This window comes from Mus musculus, chromosome 14 (genome assembly GCF_000001635.26).
Source record: "Mus musculus strain C57BL/6J chromosome 14, GRCm38.p6 C57BL/6J".
In the NCBI taxonomy this organism is placed as follows: domain Eukaryota; kingdom Metazoa; phylum Chordata; class Mammalia; order Rodentia; family Muridae; genus Mus; species Mus musculus.
In genome coordinates this window covers 6,606,142-6,617,152 of record NC_000080.6, presented here as the reverse complement: position 1 = coordinate 6,617,152, position 11,011 = coordinate 6,606,142, and positions in this window count along the sequence as shown.

The window sequence follows — 11,011 nt, the reverse complement described above, 5'->3', positions numbered from 1 at the left end:
CTCTAGAGGTCAAATTTAATGAGAAATACACTCTGAGGTTTGAGTTTGCACCTATGAAATATCAAATACAGCACTCCAATTATTCTTCATGCTCACCTAACACCCAAGAATAAAAGGACACAAGAATTCTTGTAGGGTCAGATTTTTAACTGACTAGAGACAAAACTATTGATTCTCATTGAAATCTTTAGAGCAAATGTAAGGGATATGGTATATGGAGGTAAGGAGGACATTGCTGTATAAAATCCTTGTGTTTATGACCTTTTTCTGCTCTTGGTGAATTGTGAAGGAACACTGGAAGGTCAGGTGGCTCACTGTGTCTTCTAAGCATTCCAGGTTGTTTTCCTCATTGCCTGCCACCATTACATTTCCTGCTACCTCTGCTCAGTAAAGCTTTGCCTTGTAGTTTGTCTTGGATTTTACTCATTGAGAGATTGAGTTGCTTGGAGCTGAACTTGCATCCAGCAGAATTCCCATAGCTGTGGAGCAAACCAGGCCTGCTTCAGGAGCCCATTGAGGGTCTTGATAATCTAAAGTACTCACACTATCTTATCTGTGTAGCATTCAGCAGGACTGTTCTTCAACATCATTTTCTCAGAGTTAAAATCAGCCTCAGTTGGGGTTGGGAGAAATGAGGACCTTCAGACGGTTCTGGTAGTATAAAATTGGTTATGTCGGTTAGAAGCCATTTTCTGAAAGTAGAAAAGAAGTCCTCATTGACCCAGTTCTTCCAGAACAAGTAGGAGGTATCCACAGAGTCTAGGGTATTCAGGGCTGGAGTGGTCCTCAGAGCAGCCCTGAAGGAGAAGTTATCCTGATGTCCATTTGCTGAAGAATGAAACGGTACTGTGTGGTGCAGCCCTTCCATGAACTCAGTGTGAGATAATCCATGCAAGCTTTTGTCCTTCAACTAGTCAGCCTTTTCTTACTCAAAATAGCCCTGACACAATCACATTCTGGGGAGAAAATGGTTCCTTTGGATCCTGTTATAGACAGTTCCTATTACTCTGGGCTCATACCTTTGGACACCAAGTCAGTTAGGTGATGGAAAATGGAGATCCTATTGAAAGAAATTGTTTACTTTGGGACAAGTCTGAAACAGTGAGCAAGAACAAGAGGCTGGTCCACCACCAACATGTGAGCATAGGCTGGGAAACAAACCTATTCTACACAGCCTTGGGAACCTGCTGAGCCAGATTGGATAATAGGACAAGAACCCTGATTCCCAGACTGGTTTATGAGTGGAAAGCATATCACTGACTGCGCAGCCTATATGCTTTGCCCACTAAGTACCTTTCCCATTCAAGATTTGGTTTTCTATGCCTCTAAAGTTTCCTGGGAGATTTTTATATTTGTATTAACCCGGAAACTAAATGGGGCACTGCAATACAATATGCTTGTATTGCATAAACACAAATAGGTGTGTTTGAGAGTGTGCCCTACAATAGTCATAGATGTACAGGGGTGTTCTGTTTTTTTCATGACCATCACTTTTAAGGTTCATTGCTCGGCCTTGGGAATATTTTTATTTAGCAAACTCTTACAGATTCTAGGACCTATGAAGTACCCATGGGGTTTTGTGTTGTATGTTGTCTCTGGTTATTTGGAGATAGAGGGATTGACAAGAGGAACCTTGTGAGGTTCCTGCACTGGAGAAATAATCATAGCCTTCACTTCAGTTCAGGGCATGCTCGCACCCCATAAGGAATCCACATGGTTTTCTAAGTTGCACACATCTCTCTTGGACTCACATTCAGACATTTTTCAATTGTTATTACTCAATATAATATACCCGCACAACTGGGGAAATGTGGTGTTTTTTTAGAACTCCAGTATAATGTGTAGTTGACAGTTCAGTTTCTAGCAGTTTTTAAAAGGTGAGAAACAATTCCAAGCTCAGGTGTTCTATGACACTTGGGATGCACGGTATGATCTCAGCTGATAGGTCATGTTGGTTTGTCCAGCTGAATAGAGCTGTTCTGGGAGGGACAGCTCAATTGACAAATGCTTACCAGGCCTTTGTTTCTTCCTTCCCTAAGTCTGAAATAGTCCAGCAGAAAGCAGAACATGGCACAGACCACGACATGATCTCCCTCAAAGAGAAGTGCTGGAGGAGGAGCACTGAGTGTGCACAGGAAATACACCACTGTTGCCTCTCATCCCTAATAACCATGGCTGTTATGGGCTGTATGCTCCTCCTTTATTTTGGTTTCTTTGGTATGAACAGGCCTTAATTTCATCTAGCCTCTGACCCAGGAAGAGTGCACATTTAAAGGGACTCAGAGAAATGCTGAGACACATCAAGAGCTGCTGGGCATCCAGGAAGAATCTGAGTGCAAATTTATCTTTTCCTGATGGGTCATCATGACTAATTACATGGAGATCAGTCAACAAAATTGTAAAACCTTGGATCCAAGTCTACAACATGTGTTCTGCTTTGACTTGGGAGGCCATATCCTTCAGACCCACACTCCAAAAGGAGAGTGTTGCTTAAATTTCTCCTGCAAAGATTTTTTCCTGCAGGAACTGCTTTTCTACGTAGTTGCCAAGGACAGCCACAGGCTATAAGTCTGTGCTACAAAATAAGCAGACTAAGAATTTTGCTTTGCACAATTTTTTGGTTTGATTTTGGTTTGAGTTTTGATTAGTTTAGTTATTTGGTTTTTCTTGTTTTCTTTAGAAGTTTTGTTATTAATTGGTTGTTTATTTGTTCTTGTAATTAATTTGATATTTTGATAAGGCTATATACAGTACATATTGACTGTCAGCTTTTAGTTACAATTGAGTACATTGCATTTATTCTTATGACTAACACAGTGATCTCCAACTCTTCACTCTTAAAAACCTTGTTATTTCAGGAGTGATCATGAAATCCCACAGATATCAGACCCAGATGGATCTCTGCATTCTTCATGGGACTTGGGCTCCATAGTTTCTTCACAGCCATACTGAACTACAAAGTCCATCATACATTCAGTGTGGAGAGTGTGTCCAACTCTCTGGATAGGAACTTAATGTTGGAAAACTTACCCATGCTGCATCCTTGTTGTCAAATATTTAGCTACTGTGAAAATTCTGTGGATGATGATGTTGAACACATTAATGGCAAATACATCAGTATTTCTGTAATAACTCTCATTAATTAAAAGCATAGTCTAAGGGAATAAAAAGCTCTCAGAAAACACAGCAGTATATGCTTCAGCTTTCCTTCAAATATAAAATCACTGGTAACTGCAAGTAGAGATAATAAATTCCACAATCTGTTTGGGGACAGGTTTCTCTACAAGTCCTTCAACATTCATTTTATTACTTTATGATTCACCTGTGTCTGCCAAAAGACATCATTCAAAAACAATGAAGACTGCAATTAGGTATCATCCTATAAAATCCTAACAAATGCTTTTTTATTTGATATTTTCTTTACATACATTTCAAATGTTAAACCCTTTCCTTGTTTCCTCTCTGAAGATCCCCTTTTTTCTACCCCCAACCCCTGCTTCCCAACCTACCCACTCCCTCTTCCTGGCCCTGGCATTCCCATTTACTGGGGCACAGAACCTTCACAGGACCAAGGATCTCCTCCCAGTGATGACCAACCAGGCCTTCCTCTACTACATATTTAGCTAGATCCATGAGTTTCACCATGTGTTTTCTTTGGCTGGTGGTTTAGTCCCAGGGATCTCTGGAGGTACTGGTTAGTTCATATTGTTGTTCCTTCTATGGGGCTGCAAACCCTTCAGCTCCATAGTTCCTTTCTCTAGCTCCTTCACTTGGGACCCTGTGCTTTGACCAATAGATGGCTGTGAACATCTACTGCTGTATTGGTCAGGCAGTGGCAGAGCCTCTCAGTAGACAGATATATCAGGCCCCTGTCAGCAATCTCTTGTTGGCATCCATTGTAGTGTCTGGTTTTTGTGGTTGTTTATGGGATGGATCCCCAGGTGAAGTCTCTGGATGGATATGAGGTGTCCTCCTGCCTCAGCACAAATTTGAACACAAATTTGTACACATGCATCCACACACAGGTATAAGGCACACCAAACAGGCACTGACACTGTAACCTAAGTACATTATGAATCCCTTTGACCTTTTCTGGTCTATGCATCTTTTATCTGTCTTTAAACACAGACAACATACCTGACATACCACTTTGTAACCTGTAGTCTCCCCTCCCCCAGCCTGAAACCTGCTTGCTCAGGGGTGGAGCTTCTCGCTCAATCATTCTGCCATGCCCACTGCTGGAACCTGCTTCTTTGCTGTTTGGAGCCCTGCACATTGTCACTCTGCTATTGGAACCCAAGATTAATTGGCGGGAATAGGGGCCCCCTTTCCCTGCTTTATAGTTGCATGTGGAACAGTAAAATTGAGCTTTGATCAGAATGACTGTCTTAGCTACATTTCTTTATCTCGCCACCTAGCCCCTCTTGTCTTCCAGGTTTCCAAAATGCCTTTCCAGGCTAGAACCCATGTTGTCATCTGCTGGCCGGACACAACAGTAACCTCATGTACTAAAGAGAAGTTCTTTAAGTCAGACATGATGGAACATTACTGATATCCCAAGACTCAGGAAAGGTGTGAAAAGTACAAGTCCAGGGCCACCATGAGCTACATCATGCTATTTCCAAACAAAACAAAACAAAACAAAACAAAACAAAACAAAACCAAAGTTTGTTTTATAAGCATTTGTTCAGTTGGTAGAGTACTTCCCTAGCATGAACTCAGGGGGATGGAGACAGGTAAGTCAATGTTTTCCGCTTCATAAAAATTTTGGGAGTAGTCTGGCTACAGGGAAATGGGTAGGTGTGAGATCAACAATACAGTGTGTGTGTGTTCTCAGAGAGAGAGAGAGAGAGAGGGAGAGACAGAGAAAGAGAGTTTATTGTTAAGACACTTAGATGTGACTTTGATAACTTCTCTCTTGAGCAGTCCATGGGCACTGTGGAGGTCTGAATGCGAATAGCCCCCATATATTTGGGAAGGATTAAGAGGTGTAGCCTAATGGAGGAGTTTCAAAAGCCCATAGCATTCCCTGTCTCCTGCCTGTGGATCAGATGTAAACTCTCAGCTACCACTCCAGTATGATACCTGTCTCCTGCCATGCTCCCCACCATAAGAGTCATGGACTAGCACTCTGCACCCAGGAGCCCCTGTAGACGCCTTCTTCTATACGTTGCCTTGGTCATGCTTTCTCTCCATAGCAGTAGCAAAGTAACCAAGACGGCCCCGTGATATGTACAACTACCACCCCCCAACCCCCACAAAGTCGTTCTCAGTAAACTCCATTTATGGTTCATACAGACTTGTACTGAATTTCTCTTTTGTGGTGTAAGTTAAGAGTCTCATTTTTCAGTGAGTAGAAGTCCCCCTAAGGGACAGTTGCCAATGTTGAGCTGTGTCTTCCTTTTCAACTGCAATTACTATGCAGCCCAGGACTGCTTGGGGAACTTTCCTGAAGTGCCTTCCCCGCCCTTAAGTTTCAAAGGCCCTCTCTATTCTCCTGGATTCCTGCCTCCCTGGTAGATGCCATGCTGGCTACTGAGTCACCTACAGCTGCCTTCAGGCTCCTTATGTGATTAATCTCCCGAATTGATTCCGAGAGAATAATCACAGAATTATTGATCCCGAGAGCACCTGGGTTGATTCTTGGCAACTGCGTGTCTTGGCTTTGGAGCTCTAAGCTGGAATCTGAAGTGGCTGGGTCCTACCACTGTATAGAGGGGCTCTGCTAGAAGTATTCTCGGGGGATCATAAGAACTAGCTTCCCATGCTGCCCCTGGCTTTTCCCCTGCACATTTGGAGGGAACCTCATATTTTCTATTTCTTTAAAAGAAAACGTATTTATTTTCAAGTTTATTTTAGGTATATGAGCATTTTGCCCACAGTATATGTCTTTGTACCATGAATGTGCTGTATGCGTAGAGGCCAGGAGAGGGTGTCAGATCCTCTGAAATTGGAGTTGCAGATGAATGTTAGCCATTGTGTGAGTGCTAGGAACCCAACTTGGGTCCCCTGGAAGACAGCCAATGCTCTTAACCTATAGCTGACTCTCCTGCCCTGAACGTGCCATTTCTTGAACTACAACTAAATCTGTCACAATTTATATTTATTTTAGACTTAATTGTTTCATCCTCTCTCTGTGGAAAGCAGACCTCATGTTGGTTTGTTCTTTTCTCTGCATCGTTAACAACCTCACCCAGCAGTCATGGAATACTTTTTCATAGTTTTCTATACTGATCTCTTTGTTAGATGAATCATTTGTAATTATTAATCATTTTCTTCTCTTACAAGCAACAACAACTGTGCGGAGAAAAAAATACATGATCTTACCATACTTTAGCCAAAAGGAAGGAAAAAAATACATGCAATTATGGAATCCTGTTGCACATTAATAACCAGTAGCCATGTTGAGACATAACCTACCAATTCAAAAATTCTTATTTTATCATATGTACACTTTTTACACATTGGGATTTAGGTAGTTAAAATATTTAACAGTTTTTTATTTTTAATAATAACATTTTTTTTTACTATTAGTAATGTGTGTGTGTGTGCAGAAGAACATGCTATCCTGTACATGTGCGGGTCAGGGGATAACTTTGTAGCCTTAGTTCTCTCCTTCCACATTTATGTGCATTTAGTGATCTATTTAACTGACATCATTAGGCTTGTGTGGCCCATGCCTTTACCCACTGAGCCATCTCACCAGCCCTATATTGTGCTTTAAAAAAATCTGTCTTTCATTTTAAAATGACATTTAGTTTTTTTTTCTCTCTTAATAATTAGGTGAGATGTGGACAACAGGAAAATAAGGTCATTTGTAGAATTTACACCTTGAGTTATGAGCTAGAAATAACACCAAACCCAGACACTGTTGCTGATGCCAGGCCTATGTAGAAAGATCCTGTTGTACATACATGCCTGCCCACCCATGCCCACATACAGGTTTAAAAGATAAATAAAAAACAAAGTATATTAAAAAAGACCTAACAGCTTTGTAAAAGAATGAGATGAAAGTTGTAAGGAGATTAACAAATGAGAAGACAGTGGTCATATTAAGAAATTAAGAAGCAGGCTAAACAGAGACAGGAAGATTACTACAAGTTTGAAGCCAGTCCCATCTCTGTAGAGACTGGTAGGCCAATCACCAGAACTACATAGCAAAACCTTACCTCAAAAGGACAAGAAATCAGCACTGGCAACTGAACATTGTTGCAAACAAAATTAGGGAATTGGATAATATTTCAGAGAAAAGTATCCAAGACTAGCAAAACACACACAGACACAAACAAAACAAAACAAATCATCGTCACCATCACCATCACCAGCAACAACAACAACACCACCACCAAAGAGGAGAACGGTGAAAGAAAGATCGAGATTTGGAGGATAGTATAAAATCTCTGTGTCAAATATAGTTATAGAAACTCAAAATAGAGAAAATTGCATGGAACAGGAATGAAGATAAGTAACAGTTGAATTTAAAACATTTTCAGTCTTCTCTTGAGGGACACCTGGGTTGTTTCCAGCTCCTGGCTATTATAAATAAGGCTTCTATAAACATAGTGGAGCATGTGTCCTGGTTATATGTTGGCGTATGTTTTGGGTACATGTCAATTAGTGGTATAGCTGGGTCTTCAGGTAGATCTATTTACAAATTTCTGAGGAATCGCCAGATTGATTTCAGAAGTGGTTTGACCAGCTTTCAGTCCCACCAGCAATGGAGGAGTGTTCCTCTTTCTCTGTATCTTCGCCAGCATCTGCTGTCACCTGAATTTTTGATCTTAGCCATTCTGACTGGTGTGAGGTAGAATCTCAGGGTTGTGTGGTTTGCATTTCCCTGGTGACTAGGGATGTTGAACATTTCTTTAGGTGCTTCATGGTCATTCAGTATTCCTCAGTTGAGAATTCTCTGTTTAGCTCTGTTCCCCATTTTTAATAGGGTTATTTGGTTCTCTGGAGTTCTTCTTGAGTTCTTTGTATAGACTGGATATTATCCTTTGATAGTATATAGGATTGGTAAAGATCTTTTCCCAATCTGTTGGTTGCCATTTTGTTTCATTGACAGGGTTCTTTGCCATACAAAATGTTTGCAATTTTTTGAGGTCCCATTTGCCGATTGTTGATATTAGTTATCTGGAGACACCAAACCCAGACACTATTGTTGATGCCAAGAAGCACTTGCTGACAGGAATCTGGTATGAGTGTCCCCTGACCAATACAGATGCAGATACTCATAGGCAACCATCTAACTGAGCATGAGGATACCAGTGAAAGAGCTGGGGGAAGGACTGAAGGAGCTGAAGGGGGTTGCATCCCCATAGGAAGAGCAATATCAACTAACTGGACCACCCCATGCTCCAAGAGACTAAACCATCAACCAAAGAGTATACATGGAGGGATCCATGGCTCCAGATACATATGTAGCAGAGGATGACCTTGTTCGGCATTAGTGGGAGGAGAGGCCCTTTGTCCTGTGCAGGTTTGATGACCCAGTGTAGGGGGATGCTAAAGGAAGGGTGGGAGTAGGTGGGGGAGTGGGGTATCACCCTCATATAGGCAAAGAGGAGGCAGGAGAAAGAGGGTTGGGTGGGGGTGGTTGTGGACGGTTAAAGGGGGATATCATTTGAAATGTAAACAAATAAAATGATTAATTAAAAATCCACCCCCCAAACCCAAAAAACATTTTCAGATTTAGAGAAGGATTTATATTTCAGGGTAAAATGAATATCAATTTCATAAGAAGAAACAAACAATCCTAAAACTAAAATCCACTTAGATTCAAACCATTAGTCCAAACACAAAATGAAAATATTAAAACTTGATGGACAGAAACATAGTGGACTGAGAGTAGACATCTCATTGCTGGCCCGAGGTGCCAAAAGGTTGTTATGAAGGGTTGGTGTTAATCACTTTCCATGTAGAATTCTGTAGACATTGAAATTTTGATGTAGGCATAGGAGGAAATAAAAATACAAGACTCAGAGGCCTTTGGTGAAAGAAATTGAAAAGCACATTCTCAGACACACACACAGACACACACACACACACAGATATACACACACACAGAGACACACACACACACACAGAGACACACACACACACAAACACCAGTGTCTAGAGTTCTGTGAAGCAATGCCCCTCCCTGCCTTTTTTGTCTCCCACAGGAGACGCTATATCACTTCCCTCCTCTGTAAAAAGCACATTCTCAGACACACACATACACACACACACAGAGACACACAGACACACACACAGAGACACACACACACAGAGAGACACACACACATGCAGACACACACACAGACACACACAGACACACACACAGACACAGACACACACACACACACACACACACACACACACACACACACACACCACTGTCTGTAGAGGTCTGTGAAGCAATGCTCCTCCTTGCTTTTTTTTGTCTCCCACCCCAAACTCTGTATCACTTCCCTCCTCTGTATGAGGGCAAAGCCTCAGGAGGTGGATGGTAATGTGGAACAGAGGACACACCCCACAATCTCCTAAAGTGTACTGTTCCCTGAGAAGGAAATAAGGTGAGGGGGAGGGGCGGTGGCAGCAAGGCTTTCCTAGAGCGCTTTAGTCTGATTAATACACACAATGAATGAAAACAGTCATGCTAAAAGCAGTGCTCTTAGGATGGTCTGGTAGTAGTGAGATCAAACCGTATTTTTAGGACATCCTTAAAACACAATGACTTGGAAGAGTTGAAAAACAGAACTAGTTATACTGTGCATTCAGGAGCAAAGAGAACACTTTTATTATACAGGACAGAATTTAATGTTATAAGACAATGGAGATGGTATTCTGTTTCTTGCTTTATGTTTTGAATTGTTTTATGTGAGTGTGTGCCTGCCTGTCTATCTGGGCACCATGTTCATGCAGGTACCTGAGGCCAGAAGAGGGTATTGGATCTTTTGAAACTGGTGTTACAGGTAGCTGTGAGCTGCCCAAGGTGGGTACTGGACACTGAACGTGGGTCCTCAGGAAGAACACTGAGTGTTCTTAGTCACTGAGCCATCTCTCCAGCCCCTCCACCTACAAGACACCAGTTCCATTTATACATAATCTGCTATCATAACCAGACCCCTTCCTTAGGTGCTCATGCAAGTTAGGACTTCAACGGGAACTGGGGAGATACCAACATTTAGAACATAGAAACAGCTGTATATGTAGTCACATTAATGAAGCAATCTGGATTATATCCCTGGCTCTGGGAGTTACACAGGTCCCTGGGCAAGCTGCATTCTTCTTTTCCAGTTTTAATGTCTTTTCTTTCTTTCTTTCTTTCTTTCTTTCTTTCTTTCTTTCTTTCTTTCTTTCTTTCTTTCTTTCTTTCTTTTTATAAAAAATAATGTATGTGTGTGTTTGAGACAGAGACAGGGACAGAGAGAGAGAGAGAGAGAGAGAGAGAGAGAGAGAGAGAGAGAGAGAGAGAGAGAGAGAGGAAACACAACTTTTTGGAGTTGGGTTGCTCATTCTGCCAGATGGGTTTGGGAGTCTGAGGGCAGGGAGTTTGGTTTGGAGCACCCACACTGGGTGCCTCCTAACTCCAGCTCTAGGGGTACTGGATGCTTCTGGCCTCCATGAGAATTCACACTGCTGTGCACAAACCCACACACAGACACAGACACCCAAGTGAAAAAGAAAAGTCAAAAAATGTAACAACATGCTTGAAAAACAGCAGTTCGCTTCTGGTCTGGGATAGCTCAGTTGGCCTAGAGGAATGAAGGGCTGGGTTTGAGTGAGCCCCAGTGTTCATCTGTGATCCCAGTGCTGAGGTAAAGGCAGCATGGTCAGAATGATGGAGATCTGTGAGTTATCATCTGGCTGCTAACTAAAAGCAAGGGAGGAACTTGTAGACTGCTCACTCACCCCACTTAACCCTCATTCAAAGTAAATGAAGGACAGGCTACTTAGGCAGCAGGTAAGAGGCCACTGAACAAAGCATAGTCACAAACAAAGAAGACCCAACATTCCAAGGCCCCTT